The sequence below is a fragment of the Salvelinus namaycush genome, chromosome 28 (assembly GCF_016432855.1).
Source record: "Salvelinus namaycush isolate Seneca chromosome 28, SaNama_1.0, whole genome shotgun sequence".
Classification (NCBI taxonomy): Eukaryota; Metazoa; Chordata; class Actinopteri; order Salmoniformes; family Salmonidae; genus Salvelinus; species Salvelinus namaycush.
The window spans coordinates 22,553,995-22,571,705 of record NC_052334.1 but is presented as its reverse complement, the minus strand read 5'-3'; the positions used below and the strand labels follow the sequence as shown (position 1 = coordinate 22,571,705).

Sequence of the window (17,711 nt, the reverse complement as noted above, 5' to 3'; positions counted from 1 at the left end):
TCTAGCTGGCAAAGTGACTAGATCTAAAAACAGAGCCTGTGACCTAAAGTTGTTTAGATTATGTTCTGAGACAGAAACCTAGAAACCTATATTAATACTACTACTAATCACAATAAGATCATGTTAATGCTATTAACAATACAAAAGTAATTCATTAAGTATTAACTTTTGATGAAGTATATGAGTTAGACGTTAAACACTAAATACACACGTGTTAATTAATTGCATCCTTGTAAAATTAAATATGGAAAGAATAAGAAAGAGTTTCTCTATTAGCGAAAACATTAATAAATTCTACTGGGTACACTAATAAATAATCACTTCCACAAATGAGACAAACTATTATTGAGATTTCCTTTCATATGTCAATTTGTATGTTGTTTCCAGGGGGATTGACTTTCTCAATGTCTCACTGTTGTGGTCCGTGTCCCATTGATGTCTCAATTGTAAATATCATCTCTGTTTCTATAGAGATTAAATCAATTGATGAGCGTCGGGTATCTGTTGTTGTACCCAATCCATTACAGTCAATCCAGCCCAGCAGGGCATTTGGTTAACACATTAAGGAGTCCGCAGGCATTTAAAGCGAAGGGGAGAAGAGCATCGAGTTTTAATGCTCCAAGCCACAGAAATGAAGTCCAACTTATTACTTGATCCTTATGCCTTATGGCACGGAGAGTTGTGCACAACACTGCCAAACAAATATTTGTCTCTAAAAACACAAGTTAAAGGAGTTTCTTTTGAATCTTTTGCTCTGTTGAGCAGATGATGTGTTGCCAACAGCCATTCGATTAGCATACGACCACAGCATTTGTTCCAGCATGATGCAATGCTAAGACCCACGTAAACAATTTCTTGGTATGGCTCTTCTTCTTTTGCTGAATACTGGTATGGCTATTTCTACCCTAAATTCAACTTTGACCTCAGTCCATGAATATGTATATATATATATACACTACCGTTCAAAAGTTTGGGGTCACTTAGAAATTTCATTTTTTTTCAACGTCAACAGTGAAGAGGCGACTCCGGGATGCTGGCCTTCAAGGCAGAGTTGCAAAGAAGAAGCCATATCTCAGACTGGCCAATAAAAATAAAATATTAAGATGGGCAAAAGAACACAGACACTGGACAGAGGAACTCTGCCTAGAAGGCCAACATCCCGGAGTCGCCTCTTCACCGTTGACGTTGAGACTGGTGTGTTGCAGGTACTATTTAATGAAGCTGCCAGTTGAGGACTTGTGAAACGTCTGTTTCTCAAACTAGACACTCTAATGTACTTGTCCTCTTGATCAATTGTGCACCGGGGCCTCCCACTCCTCTTTCTATTCTGGTTAGAGACAGTTTGCGCTGTTCTGTGAAGTTAGTACACAGCGTTGTATGAGATCTTCAGTTTCTTGGCAATTTCTCGCATGGAATAGCCTTCATTTCTCAGAACAAGAATAGACTGATGAGTTTCAGGAGAAAGTGCTTTGTTTCTGGCCATTTTGAGGCTGGAATCGAACCCACAAATGCTGATGCTCCAGATACACAACTAGTCTAAAGAAGGCCAGTTGTATTGCTTTTTTAATCAGAACAACAGTTTGATCAATTAGCTAATGATCAATTAGCATTGGTTAATTGATCAGTGATGGTTGCTGATAATGGGCCTCTGTACACCTAAGTATATATTCCATTAAAAATCTGCCATATCCAGCTACAATAGTCATTTACACATTAACAATGTCTAGACTGTATTTCTGATCAATTTTATGTTATTTTAATGGGCAAAAATTTGCTTTTCTTTCAAGAACAAGGACATTTCTAAGTGACCCCAAACTTTTGAACGGTAGTGTATATACAGATGAAGTCTGAAGTTTATATAAACTTAGGTTGGAGTCATTAAAACTCGTTTTTCAATCACTCCAGAAATTTCTTGTTAACAAACTATAGTTTTGGCAAGTCGGTTAGGACATCTACTTTGTGCATGATACAAGTCTTTTTCCAACAAATCTTTACAGACAGATTATTTCACTTATAATTCACTGTATCACAATTCCAGTGGGTCAGAAGTTTACATACACTGAGTTGACTGTGCCTTTAAACAGCTTGGAAAATTCCAGAAAATGATGTCATGGCTTTAGAAGCTTCTGATAGACTCATTGACATCATTTGAGTCAATTGGAGGTGTACCGGTGGATGTATTTCAAGTCCAACCTTCAAACTCAGTGTTTATTTACTTGACATCATGGGAAAATAAAAATAAATCATCCAAGACCTCAGAAAAAAAATGGTAGACCTCCACAATTCTGGTTCATCCTTGGGAGCAATTTCCAAACACCTGAAGGTACCACGTTCATCTGTACCAACAATAGTACGCAGGTATAAACACCATGGGACCACGCAGCCACCATACCGCTCAGGTACGCAGCCGTCATACCGCTCATACCGCTCAGTCTCCTAGAGATGAACGTACTTTGGTGCGAAAAGTGTAAATCAATCCCAGAACAACAGCAAAGGACTTTGCGAAGATGATGGAGGAAACAGGTACAGAAGTATCTATATCCACAGTAAAACGAGTCCAATATCGACATAACCTGAAAAGCCGCTCAGCAAGGAAGAAGCCACTGCTCCAAAACCGCCATAAAAAAGCCAGACTACGGTTTGCAACTGCACATGGGGACAAAGATCGTACTTTTTGGAGAAATGTCCTCTGGTCTGATGAAACAAAAATAGAACTGTTTGGCCATAATGACCATCGTTGTGTTTGGAGGAAAAAGTGGGAGGCTTGCATGCCGAAGAACACCATTCCAACCGTGAAGCACGGGGGTGGCAGCATCATGTTGTGGGGGTGCTTTGCTGCAGGAGGGACTGGTGCACTTCACAAAATAGATGGCATCATGAGGGAGGAAAATTATGTGGATATATTGAAGCAACATCTCAAGACATCAGTCAGGAAATTAAATGAGTCTTCCAAATGGACAATGACCCCAAGCATACTTCCAAAGTTGTGGCAAAATGGCTTAAGGACAACAAAGTCAAGGCATTGGAGTGGCCAGCACAAAGCCCTGACCTCAATCCTCTTTAAAAAATTGTGTGCAGAACTGAAAAAGTGTGTGCGAGCAAGGTTGGCCTACAAACCTGACTCATTTACACCAGCTCTGTCAGGAGGAATGGGCCAAAATTCACCCAACTTATTGTGGGAAGCTTGTTTAACCCCTTACCGTGAGACTGCCTGTGTTTGTCCTTTCTGAAGACGATTCCATGAACCCATGACATTCTAGGAGCAGCAGCCTGTGAATATCTGTGTGAGGGGAGCTTGCCCTGTCGTCTCCACCTGAAATTAAGTGTAATATGAGCCCTGGAAGGGTCCCCTTTTCCATAGCCCATCTGGCTGCTGTCAAATCAAATCAAGTCAAAGTTTATTTGTCACGTACGCCGAATACAACAGGTGAAGACCTTATTGTGAAATGTTTACTTACAAGCCCTAACCAACAGTGCAATTTAACCCTTGTGTTGTCTTAAGGGTCAAAAATGACCCTCCACTATGTTTAACAGCAGAGAAAACCCCCTAATGGATATTTTTTCAACTTAATGACTTTTCCTAGAGTGACCCCAACATTAGAAAAAGTGAATCAAAGGTGACTTTGTTCATATTTCCATGAAAGCTGTACACCACCAGGGTACAAAGATTGTCTAAGGGTCATTTCTGACCTGTCAGTTATAAAATCATTTACACAGCACAAAAACCACAAAGACACACACACACACACACACACACACACACACACACACACACACACACACACACACACACACACACACACACACACACACACACACACACACACACACACACACACACACACACACACACACACACACAATGAGAAATTGAGATTATATGTGCTACTGATTGAACTCAGCCAGCAGCTCCTGAGAGGAAGATCACCATGGTTGGCACAGTTAGAAAGAACAAGCCTGAGCTCCCCCCTGCGCTCCTCGCAACAAGGGGGAGAGAGGCCTTCTCATCAAAGTTGGCCTTCATCCCCACCACCACTCTAGTTTCTTACCTCCCAAAGAGGAACAAGAATGTGGTCCTCCTGAGCACACTGCACAAAATGGCTAAGATCAGTGATCGTGAGGACAGGAAGCCAGCCATCATCCTGGACTACAACCACAACAAAGGAGGCGTGGACAACCTGGACAAGGTGATTGGAACTTACAGCTGCAGGAGGATGACTGCCCGCTGGCCCCTAGTCATCTTCCATAACATCATTGATGTGTCCTCATACAATTCCTTTGTGATGTGGAACAAGATCAACCCTACCTGGATGCCTGATAAGCGGAACAAGAGGAGGGTGTTCCTGGAGCAGCTGGGAAAAGCACTTGTAACCCCACACATTCAAAGAAGGGAGCACCTCCCCCGCACAGCAGCCTCTGCAGCACTTGTGAAAGCTGTTCAGGGGGCTGAATCTTGTCCTGATCCACCTAAGGCTGTAGCTGGGGCAGGCAAGAGGAGGAGATGCCAATTTTGCCCCCCAAAGAAGGACTGTAAAACAAATACTATGTGCTGCACATGTGAGAAATACATCTGCAAAGTCCATGCACACACACTTGCATACTGTCCTACATGTACTAATTAGAGTTTAATGATTTATGTTCTTCACGTTTTTTTGTGTGTGTCTATTATCTTTTTTTATTCTTATTTATTGTTGTTATTTATACACCTTGTGGGTGGGGGCAATGGTTAAGAAATGGGTGAAGACTTGTAATTTTGTAGTTGAATTCCTCATTGTGCAATATATAAGAATATATCGCTATGTTGCCAAAAATGTTCAATACTGTTATTGTTTCCCTTCAATTAAATAATTCAAAACTACTTTCTGCACATTTCTGCTACTTTCTTAGGCTATTCAAGTGTTTTCGCTTGCTAAAAAAATTATGTTTACACCTATGCAGTACCTTTAGCAATAATAATAGTAATAATAATAAACCTCTACTTTAGTAAAGAAAACAATTATGACAGGTATGTTGTAATAAAACCGAGTGGTGTCCACTGTCTTTCTGCATTGTGAAGAGGGAAACCCCAGATATTCACAAAGTTTGTCATGAATGACAGGTTATTTGTCACGCCCTGACCAGAGTTTGCTTTGTATGTTTTATATTTTGGTTGGTCAGGGTGTGATCTGTGTGGGCATTCTATGTTGTTTGTGTTGTTTGTGCCTCAGCAGGTCTGAGCTGCCCGTCTGCCTAGCGCCGTCTGAGCTGCCCGTCTGCCCAGCTCCGTCTGAGCTGCCCGTCTGCCCAGCGCCGTCTGAGCTGCCCGTCTGCCCAGCGCCGCCTGAGCTGCCCATCTGTCCAGCGCCGCCTGAGCTGCCCGTCTGTCCAGCGCCGCCTGAGCTGCCCATCTGTCCAGCGCCGCCTGAGCTGCCCGTCTGTCCAGCGCCGCCTGAGCTGCCCGTCTGTCCAGCGCCGCCTGAGCTGCCCGTCTGTCCAGCGCCGCCTGAGCCGCCCGTCTGTCCTGAGCCGCTAGAGCCGCCCGTCAGTCAGGAGCCGCCAGAGCCGCCCGCCAGTCAGGAGCCGCCAGAGCCGCCCGCCAGTCAGGAGCCGCCAGAGCCGCCCGCCAGTCAGGAGCCGCCAGAGCCGCCCGCCAGTCAGGAGCCGCCAGAGCCGCCCGCCAGTCAGGAGCCGCTAGAGCCGCCCGCCAGTCATGAGCTACCCCTCAGTCATGAGCTGCTCTTCAGTCATGAGCTGCTCTTCAGTCATGAGCTCCCCTTCAGTCATGAGCTGCTCTTCAGTCATGAGCTACCCCTCAGTCATGAGCTGCCCTTCAGTCATGAGCTGCCCTTCAGTCATGAGCTGCCCTTCAGTCAGGAGCCGCTAGAGCCGCCCGCCAGTCATGAGCTACCCCTCAGTCATGAGCTGCTCTTCAGTCATGAGCTGCTCTTCAGTCATGAGCTCCCCTTCAGTCATGAGCTGCTCTTCAGTCATGAGCTACCCCTCAGTCATGAGCTGCCCTTCAGTCATGAGCTGCCCTTCAGTCATGAGCTGCCCTTCAGTCCGGAGCTGCCCCTCAGTCCGGAGCTGCCCCTCAGTCCAGAGGCGCCCCTCAGTGGAGTGGGGTCATTTAGGAGGGTCGCCGTTCCTAGGAGGCCACGGAAGCGGGGATTGACTATGGTGGAGTGGGGGAGGGGGCCACGTCCAGCGCCAGAGCCGCCACCGCGGATAGATGCCCACCCAGACCCTCCCCTATAGTTTCAGGTTTTGCGGCCGGAGTCCGCACCTTGGGGGGGGGGGGGGGGGGGGGGGGGGTACTGTCACGCCCTGACCAGAGTTTGCTTTGTATGTTTTGGTTGGTCAGGGTGTGATCTGTCTGGGCATTCTATGTTGTTTGTCTGGTTTGTCTATTTCTGTGTTTGGCCTGATATGGTTCTCAATCAGAGACAGGTGTTTTGCGTTGTCTCTGATTGGGAACCATATTTAGGTAGCCTGTTTTGTATTGTGGGTTATTGTCTATGTGTAGTGTTTGTGTCAGCACTAGTTTTCATTAGCTTCACGTTCGTCGTTTATTGTTTTGTATTCGTTTGTCAAGTGTTCTTCATTTTCGTCTTCGTTAAATAAATCAAGTATGTATTCATTTCACGCTGCGCCTTGGTCCTCCTCTCTTCAACGTTACGACGATCGTGACATTATTTCTTCATGAAAGTTATATTTGGGGTTTTAAATTCAATTAAGCTGCTTTATTTTAGGGGTTTAGTGAAGGCGGATAATTTTTTACCCTTAGGACAAGGGGAGTATACAGAATGTTAAGACTACACAAGGGTTAAGTAAAAAATAGGTATTAGGTAAGATAAAGAATAGATAAGTAAAGAAATTAAGTAAAGAAATTTAAAAAACAGTAAAATGACTGTGAAAATAACAGTAGCGAGGCTCTTTACAGAGTCACTGTGCGGGGGCACCGGTTAGTCAGGCTAATTGAGGTAATATGTACATGAATGTATAGTTAAAGTGACTATGCAAAGATGATAAACAGACAGAGAGTAGCAGCAGCATAAAAGAGGGGTTGGAGGGGCACACACAATGCAAATAGTCCGCGTAGGCATTTGATTACCTGTTCAGGAGTCTTATGGCTGGGGGTAAAAGCTGTTGAGAAGCCTTTTGGTCCTAGACTTGTCCTGTTCTCCTCAATGGACACATTCCTGCTCTCTTCTCCATAGAGAGACACCAACAGCACCAGGGCAGGAAAGACAGAACCCGTTGCTTTAAGCCTCTTCCTTATTCTCCTGTCCTTGTCGCCTTACCTTCATGACCTCCGATCTCAAAGCACTTGAAAGGTCATGGCAATCAGGTGGCAGCCTATCCATGCTTTTTACCTATCAGTGATGATCCAGAGAACAGGGATATTTCAGAGTATTGGGACACAGGCAGATGCTTTTAGAGACCTAGCAAAGAGAAGGGCAGAGAAAAAGCCCTAGAGACTTAGCAATAAATCCATTCCTTTGTTTCCATTTAACGAACAGCATTCATGTGAGTAATTGTCACAATCACCATTTCAAACTGGGATCACAAAACTCCAGTTAGAATATAAACACAACCTCAAGCGTAAATCAGAATAGTGTCTATCAAACAGAGTCAGGCGCAACAGTGTTTTGGCATGTGCATGATGAGTGTCCATGCACTCGTGTTCTTGTTTACAATTAACTGAGTTCACTTCTACCCATGATCCCTGTCACCACCTCTCCGTTTCTGCATAGCTCTGCTCTGTTTCATATCAAGTTCCAAGACGCAGTTTTACTAAACTTCTCAACTGACACGATTCCATTAAACAAAGAAGAGACATCCATTTTCGTCTCTCTCTTTACTTTTTCCACTGCGTGTGTTGAAATAGTTGCAAGGACTTGGGGTTGATTGGTTCTTGCAAAGCAACAGAAAGCAAAAGAAACACTTTTTGGATCTTTAAGAAATTATTCACGGCTCCAGTTCAGAGGAGTGCTCATGTGATGGGCTGTGACAAGTGTGTTGCTCTGAGCGAGTCCCTGCCAGCTGGGTAGATTGGCTCTGCCTTCTCTGAGACACCATTAGTGCTCAGAACTACTGTGGAACCAACCACTCCTCCTCGTCAGAGTCGTCACACTCCAAGAGGAACAGAAGAACCGCTAAAGTTTCTGAGATTTTGAAGGAGTCAAGTTCGTTTTGAAGACTCGCCGAAGTACTCTGCTGTAGATGATCTGAAATCTGAAGCTCGCTTTTGACTAGATCATGCCAAGAGCTTCAGCATAAGCTCCTATTTGTAGTTGAAGGGGTAAAATAAACACTTGATGTTTGTTGTTTTGCTGTAGGATTCCATTAGGTGCTGTAGTGGCCAGCCTAGACCCTATCTTCTGATTGGCTAGGAATTCCATGAGTCTGGCTGGAGACTCAAACCCAGAGAAATGCATTCATTCTAATAGGGAGGGAAGACGTCAAAACTTCAAGAGGGTTCAATTGAGCATGGAGAGGGTTCATATTGCACGCAAATATACTCATAGGAATGTATTATTTGGCGGGGTGTTTATTGTCCATTAATCAATTTAAAGAGCCATCGCTTTCATTGAATTCATTGAAATCATGACAACAGTGATTCTTTGCAAATTTGTGAATGCTTCTTCAAGAGACAAAAAAAAGAAACTGGGTTGCTTCTACAGTACATGGTTGATACAGAAAGTCTTTAGAAAAAGGATTGTAAAAATGGTTTGATGACTGTTTTGAGGTTATTGTCTGTAATTGCTCCATCCTTGGTTGCATGGTCCAGACAGATGCATGAATGCTTTTTATGTATTCAGAGATGATGACATGGATCTCCTTCCTTTTTCAGAGGCGATTTCGGGAGGTTAACCCAAGCCACCTCTAATGACCCTGCATTTTGCTCTCATGCATGTATTAAGATAAGTCTTTGTACCTTTTGCCTATGATTCAACCGCCTACTAGGCCCCAAGCTTATCAGATGAGCTAGTTGTGGGCAGCCCAAGACCGAGGGACTATAATGGGGGGAGAGGGTTCAAACGTTTGTAGAATGTAAATTATTGAGCAAAGCTTGCTTGGAGAATTGTGTAAATTAACCCAGTTACATACAATAACAGTCAAAAGTTTGGACACACCTACTGATTCAAGAGTTTTACTTTATTTGTACTATTTTCTACATTGTAGAATAATAGTGAAGACATCACAACTATGAAATAACACGTGCAATCATGTAGTAACCAAAAAAGTGTTAAACAAATCAAAATATATTTTTTATTTGAGATTCTTCAAAGTAAGCACCCTTCGCCTTACAGACAGCTTTGCACACTCTTGGCATTCTCTCAACCAGCTTCATGAGGAAGTCACCTGGAATCCATTTCAATTAATAGGTGTGCCTGGTAAAAAGTAAATTTGTTGAATTTATTTTATTCTTAACGTGTTTCAGCCAATCAGTTGTATTGTGACAAGGTAGGGGAAGATAGGCCTATTTGGTAAAAAACCAAGTCCACATTATGGCAAAACCAGCTCAAAAAAGCAAAGAGAAATGACAGACCATCATTTCTTTAAATGTCAAGAACTTTTAAAGATTCTTCAAGTGCAGTCGCAAAAACCATCAAGTGTCAATAAGAAGGAGAGACTTGCTTGGGCCAAGAAACACGAGCAATGGACATTAGACCGATGGAAATCTGTCCTTTGGTCTGATGAGTACATATTTATGATTTTTGGTTCCAACCACTGTGTCTGTGTGAGAAGCATGAATCATGGAGGAGGAGGTGTGATGTGGGGTGGCTTTCCTGGTGACACTGTCTGTTATTTAACCAGCATGGCTACCATGGCATTCTGCAGCAATACGCAATCCCATTTGGTTTGTGCTTAGTGGGACTATCATTTGTTTTTCAACAGGGCAATGACCCAACACACCTCCAGGCTGTGTAAGGGCTATTTGACCAAGAAGGAGAGTGATGGAGTGCTGCATCAGATGACCTGGCCTCCACAATCACCCAACCTCAACCCACCTGAGATAGTTTGAGATGAGTTGGACCAAAGAGTGAAGGAAAAGCAGCCAACAAGTGCTCAGCATATGTGGGAACTGTCACGCCCTGGCCTTAGTATTCTTTGTTTTCTTTATGTTTTTTAGTTAGGTCAGGGTGTGACAGGGGGAATGTATATGTTTTGTAGTGTCTAGGGGTGTTGTATGTGTATGGGGCAGAAAAGAGTGTAGTTGTCTAGTTATGTCTATGGCTGCCTAGATTGGTTCTCAATCAGAGACAGCTGTAATTCATTGTCTCTGATTGGGAGCCATATTTAAGGCAGCCATAGGCAGTAGGCTTTTGTGGGTAGTTGTCTATGTCTATGTTCTATGTTGCATGTGTGCACTTAGTTCTGTTTAGCTTCACGATCGTTTGTTTTGTTCATTTTGTAAGTGGTTGTTTTTTCCTTCATTAAAGAAGATGTATTTTTCACGCGCTGCGCCTTGGTCCTCTCTTTCTCAAGAAGACGATCGTGACAGGAACTCCTTCAAGAATGTTGGGAAAGCATTCCAGATTAAGCTGGTTGAGAGAATGCCAAGAGTGTGCAACGCTGTCATCAAGGCAAAGGGTGGCTACTTTGAAGAATCTCAAATATAATATGTTTTTTGACTTGTTTAACACTTGTTTGGTTACTACATGATTTCATATGTGTTATTTCATATTTTTGATGTCTTCACTATTATTCTACAATGTAGAAAATAGTAAAAATCAACAAAAACCCTTGAATGAGTAGGCTTGTCCACATTTTTGACTGGTACAGTATACACAGGCTCTCCAAATCCTTCAGCCTGGAGGAGGGTCTACACAGAAACCAAAAGCAATGGTAACATCAATCAGACATTCTATATGAGTAAACATGTTTTTCTGGACAACAATGTTTACATCTGGACAACAGAATCCACACAACCGTAAGGCAAGTATTTCTTCTTTCTTTTCCACATATTGTGAGAACCCCCTTTCCTCACCTTCAGTCAGCAGTTCCTAATCTCCTTTTACACTGTGAGAGGGAGAACTGTTAGTGTCCCTCAGCAGGTGATTGATCCATCTTATCATGCTGTTGTAGTCTGCCCCGCAGCATTCTGGGTTGGCCATGGCGTGTGTTGCGATCACTATTCGGGGGATAGTGGAATGTAGGTTACTTACTGACCACTCACATGTGACTCCCATACAGGGTTCAACTGAGAGCATTGGAGAGCACCTTCAGGTTCAAAAACAGGACTGCCAGCTAGCTGGTGATGGGGATTGAGGCTGCCTGCTCCTGTCTAAAACTGATTGGCCTTCCAATAACCTTAGCCCTGAGATTATAACCCTGAAACACAAGAGTTTGGGCTATTTGCTGTCGCTCCAATTTTTTTTGTGTCTAATGGATGTCAATCTTTGAATGTGAGCATCCTGCATTGCAGGATGAAATGTTTGACACGCACTATTTGAGACACTCTACCTTGGTATTTCAACCAGTGCATGGCAACTATTCAAGTTGACAGACACCCGTTTATAAGGCCTCTTTTAGTTGCACTATGTTTTGAGTCATGGCATACCGAGACCAGCAGGCCTAACAGGGCCAAATGTGGCAGTATAATCATGCTGATAGGATCGGTGACAGACAAATGCCCATCAAATCCTTTGGTAATTAGACCCAGGCTGGGATAAAAGACACCAAGACACCTCCATTCCACCACCCCTTCCCACCATTTCGGTTCAAGCCTTCACATCAGAGAGCCTTCCAAAAGCGTCTCTGTTCTAATGCCCCCCCCAACCCACCCATACACCCCTTTCTCTACATATTGTCCATCACGTTCTTCCACAACAGCCAGCAGTTTCATCAAAGATGATCCAGTATCACAACAATGTTATTTTACAAAAAATGGATTTCCTATTTTGGTAAATCTAGTAAAGATTTACAAGCAGTTAGCATTCTAATAAACATGGTGTTGTAGAAATTCTAAGTAGTCAATAAAATACTACCAAATATTTTTAAAGATCTACAATAAAACCCAAACAATGGTGAAATTGGCCCAGCGTCATTCGGGTTTGGCTGGTGTAGGCCATCATTGTAAAGAAGAATTTGTTCTTAACTGACTTGCCTAGTTAAATAAAGGTTACATTAAAAAAATATAAATTAAAAATGGTTATTTTCTCCTCTCTCTGTTGTCTATCCAAGCAGAACCTGGTGATCCATCCAGCGAACCTGCAGACCTTGAAATGTAGATCTGAGAGGTGCTGAGTACAGATGACAGCTGTCATACCTCTCGCTGCCATAAAGAAGTGAAACAGAGGGAAGGAGAAAAAGGAGAAGCAGCAACTTTAATACTTTTGTGTTGAAGACACTAGGATTTTTTTTGGGGGGGTAGTGCAGAACTCTGCTACTCAGCATAAAACGTGACGGATGATGAAGAAATAAATAAGGTTGGTGAGTGACCACTTGAAACGCTCCTCCTGTGCTGCGGGGTATACTGCTTCCTTTTTTAGATGCTAATATACTGCTGTGATAGCAACACCAAATGAAGGGGTCCTCCAGAGCCTTTGATACAGATTATCCCTCCCTGCATCTTTTTCCTTGGCTGGCACAATAAGGCAGAATCCCTCAGAGAGTCAACGAAGCTCTTTTGTTGCAGGCTGACCTGGAGGCACTGAGCTGAGGAGCTGTTAATATAAGCATTTGGCTGATACGGTACGTACCGTCGCTGAAGCATGTTTTGTGCATTAGAAATTGATGATGCCGCTATAATCTGGCCTAACTGCACAGACACTATAGAAGGCCTCTCAAAGGGATAGTGGCATGCACTTTAGGTCATCAGGGGACATGGCTGTATGCAGAAAGGACAGAAATGTGGTGAAACGTCATATGAATGCATTATTCTCTGTGTACTGAGGGGTAATTCTTATTTAACTATTGAAGTCTTACCATATAATCTTTGAACTTTTTTACCCTACATTTTGCCATATAGATTTATCAAACAAACTCCTCAATGGTGCCACTTCCTTATGAAAACCAGTAGGTGTAGATAGTCTACGGTCCTGCCAGCCGTTCCGTTTCCTCATTCTTTTAGGTGGGCTGGCCGTGGCCCTCAGGGCCCCTGAGTAGATGAGTGTCTGTGTGACTTAACAGGGTCAGGGTAAAGGGTGGCTTTGTGGTCCAGGTTTTTTTGGGGTGCGTAGGAGAACTTCAGGGAGTCTCCGGGCAGGAAATGGACAGGAGGGGTTCAAAATGAGCAATGGGGAGCTGGAGGTCAAGAGAAGAAAACAATCCTCAGAAAGCACAAAACCTTATTGGGTTTCATTTTAATAGCGCAGGGCGATTTTTCACCCTTTGCGCTATGCACTGGCCCAGCCATTAGGGCCTCACTGTAGAATGTGTAAACCTCCTGCTATTAAAGCCACAATTTGCGGTGTCAGTTCCTATGAGCCAAACCTATGGCTGCCCCACAACCTCTCCACCACCCCTCCTTCAACTCAGGGCCTTTTCTCTCCTTTTGTAGCAACTTTCAGGCCACAATAACCATCATCAGTTAGCGGAGGCAGCTCCATTACACTTCCCCTGCTCTGCTCTCCGCAGCCTCAGTCCTGCATTAAGCTAATATTATCTAATCCCAGAGTGGCTCAGCCCCTCGCAACACCCCATCAATTATTCATCTCCCATGCAGCTCACAGCTAATGTTCGATTTCAATTATTTAAACACATCTTCATTTATCAATAAACATAAATGTTAAACAAAGAATGCTGATGAGAAGCATGAATTTTACTGTAAAAAGTTGATGAGATTATTTGGAAAGCGTTGCTTTGATTTATCGATGTGATATTTGTAGGTAATGTTTCAGGAAGAATGAAAAATGACACAGGGGAGAAAGGAGGAGCATCATTTGGCTGGGTCTCTGGCCATTCCTTGTGTTTGTGGTCAATACTGTCTGTCGGCAATTTAACAGTCGAAGATTAGGATATGCATTTCTCAGCCAAATATTAAAATCAACCATCGTTTTCAGCTTTCCTGTGTAAATGAATTGATTGCTGCCATAACTTAAAGAGAAAGAAATCACAATTCTCTCCCAGACAAGCACTGAAGCAGTGTTGAAAGCACCAACATATTAATCCACAGTCCCCTAGGGTGTCATTACTGGTCAATCCACCCGCAGTGGAAGAGAGTAAAATGAACCTCCGGCTCTGAGATGTCCAACCTGTTAAAATGAGAAATGAACAGAAATGAACAGACCACTCCATTGGGCCCCACATTGAAAGAGAGGTCTTATCCAGGCACAACCTTTGACAAATGGGAGAAAACAGCCAAACGTCACAGCTCTTCCAATGCAAACACATTTGGGCTATTATGGATGACCTACGGAGGCTGGAATAATATGCAACCCTTCAGGTTGAAATGAATCCCAGCTTGGGGTTAGGGGCTTGAGGTGCTTGGAGAAGGGAGCTTCGGTCTACTGCCCTCCTGTTGGCTTGTCTGACTTCACTTCACCCCATCACTCTGTGCCACTTCCACTGTGGAATGTTGGGAATGCCCCTGTCCTGTCCCCTATGGCATGGCGGAGAGAGGGATAGAGGGGGCGACCTGAAAGACAATGGGAAATAATTGCAAATGGAGTTTATCTGAGGAGCAGAAGAAGATGAATGTAGGGAGGTTGCTTGGTCCCTTTCCAAAAGAGGACCCTCTTATCCAGCCCACCTGTTAAACTTTAAACTAGAGAGATGACACTAGACTCTTCAAAGCACAAAACATGGTAGGCTTTTAAAAACATGTTTTTTAAAAATCCCATTTTAGACATTTCCCACCCCTCACCACCATCATCTCCATCCCTATCCTCCACCACCGCCACCCTCCTGTCTGCAGTGTTGGGTAAACAAGGCGGAACCCTTGTCAGCGTGGCTAAGCTGGCGGCTCTTGACAGAACGCTGAATGAGTGATTTACGGTTTCAAGTGAGAAGCTTTCACAGGTAATTAACCTGGTGAAGGGTGAGCATGTGAAAATAGAGGGATCGAGGGAGAGAGAGACAAAAAACCCTCCATCACGTCACCATTTCAAGTCAAAACAGTGTGAATGGTTATGGTATCAGGGCTTGGGATACTAGCATTGGCGCCACTCATTCCTAGCAGTTGTTGGGACTGAAGGTACCAAGGAGAGTCTCTCCTTATGTCCTCACCTTCACAGTCTGGGAATATGTAAATGTAGAAATATGACTACAGTGTCTCAACACCAAGCCTGTTCCATATGTGGGTACTGTAGGCCAACAATAAGGGTGTAAGGAAGTATGGATGAAGACCCACTGTACAGATGTCTCAATGTTTCATTGCATTGCATCTTCACGTCTTATTATAGAAGGCAATATGGGACAGGGGCTAGTCAATGCAATTTAACTGACAGTAAATATATTTCGTAGCCTATGACAGCCCCCTCTTGTAAATAATTATCTGCTAAGAATAATTATGGAATCCTGAAACCAGAATAAAATCCACTTGCATATCTGCATGAGTAATCCTGGAAGCCTGTAACGTAACCGGCTAACTGCAACCATTCGGGAAGATGTTCCCCCCTTGGGAGTGCCTAAACACCACTGACAACTTCACCCTGTGAAATGTTCAGGAAGTTGGCTGTTAAGCTGCATTTAAATATGAGCTAATCATTCCTGCTGTAAACGTCCCGACACCTAGCGTTCACACTGGGAGGTCAGGGACTGTGGGGATACGTGCGGCGGATTTGCTTTAGGTCAGAGAGAACGAAGTGAACAGAACACACACAAACATAAACACACACAGTTCCCCGAGCAGCCCCATTAGCAGTTATCAAGGCTCTCCTCTTGCAGGCTCCCCAGGTTTCCACGGTAACCTGATCTGTGGTGTGCTGAAAGTCGAGTCCTCACCTGTTAGCAGAACTCCCACCCACTACCCCTAACCCTAAAGGCTTCTGCATACTTGGTTTGGTTTGCTTGTAGCAGAACTCCCACCCACTACCCCTAACCCTAAAGGCTTCTGCATACTTGGTTTGGTTTGCTTGTGGCAGAACTTGGCTAGGCGAAGTGAATGTCTATGCCTTCCCTTAAAATACCTTCGCTTGAAAAAAGCGACAATAGTACTGTTTGTCCCTCTTGAGAGAAATCTGTAATAAATGTTGACGTTTTTGCAGAACATCTAAGATGTTTGGTGCTGTATTTCTCAAGAGTATTTTTTTTAAAGACAACAAATCGTCTCTCATTGAATGACAACAAACACTTCATTGAAGAATCCCTGCTGTTGATCACGGATGAAGGGGTGTAGACTTCGGCTACCGAACTTCGGGTTTGCCTGAGGACAAAAGATTGTGTTCACGAACAGCCCCCAAAAAACTTTGCCGAAAACCAAAGCTAACAAAAATGTCATATGTCGTCATAATATACTGTATGTACAAACTGTTTCGGATGGGAAGCATGGTGATGCCTTAACCCAACCGTGACTCTTCTGGGTCAGTCTGTAATTTTCTCTGGTTTGCCACCCAGGCAGAAATGCATGGTACAGACAGTGAAGAGTGTTGGAGTGATTAATGTCCTGATAATTATACACTGGGTCCTCTCATGGGTGGCAGCTGACAATACAGACTGACTGGCTGCATGGTTGATAGCTATCACCAGTTTGTCGACCAATAGTCTATGGGGAAACATAGTTTTGAAATGAATACATTCGTAAGTGATTCACACATTTCTTAATATTATTCAGTCATTTTAATAAATGTTACAAACAATACTTAAAAATAGAAAACTGCAGGAGACATTATGGATTGCTGATTGGAGTTCTAGTTGTCAATAAAATACAAAAGGGTAGCCTACAGTAGAGACAATATAATTGTGCGAGCCACGATAGAGCTTCTGATGTTCATTTCACAGTAATGTTATGGTACATTCTTTGCAGATAATTCACGTCAAGGTGGAGGCAATGCAGCAAAATAACATTTCACAGAGGGAGAAACCATTAGAGAACACGTAGGTCCTTATTGACTCTTAGCCTTTTTTTAACAGCTCTCATCACTGCGTGGTAATTGTCTTATCCATGTACATGACTACCTTGAGGTTGTTGAGGATGGCTTTTTGATTAGATTGTCTCTCTCTGCAATCACGTAAATGATATGTTCCTAGTTATTTTTATTTTTCAGATTAAAACAAAGCATTTTCTAATTTCTGTCCACATTCAGTGACACTGGACTAGGCATTCAACAAAAATAAAATTTCTACATAAAAGCAATGTTTTTTTATGGAGGCAAATCAAATGTGGATGTAGAACAGTGCATGGTGTCGTTACCGTACCAATGATCTATGAGACGCAATGATGCAGCCTTCTCCCAAGGCTCTCTGGGATGCATTTAGGACATGCATGGGGAAAACAATGGCGTGTGCATTACCAGAGAAGATAAATCTATCTCATTAATCCTTTCTTCTCCTGGGCTGGGAGGCACATCTAAGGGAACATGCTGCCGCAGCCTTGTACTCTCGGATCTTTCACACAGATGGGCAGAGAGGAGGAAGAGAGGATGGAGGGAGGAAGGGAGGAGGGAGGGGGCTCAGAGTCAATCTGTGCATCATTAGACAGTGCAGCGACTACAAGAGTAAGAGAGGGATTACGAAGATGCGGCTTTCACTGCAAAATGTTCAATGATGTCCTTGTCTCTTCATAAAAAAGCGATGCCTTCTCCTTTCCTCTGAAGCCATGCGTTGAAATACGTCTGCTTTTG

At 43.5% G+C, this 17,711-nt stretch overlaps 1 pseudogene; it reads left to right on the top strand.

The window, feature by feature from the left end:
- LOC120023268 overlaps nt 1-17,711 on the top strand; it is a 119,484-nt pseudogene that overhangs the window by 34,133 nt on the left and 67,640 nt on the right.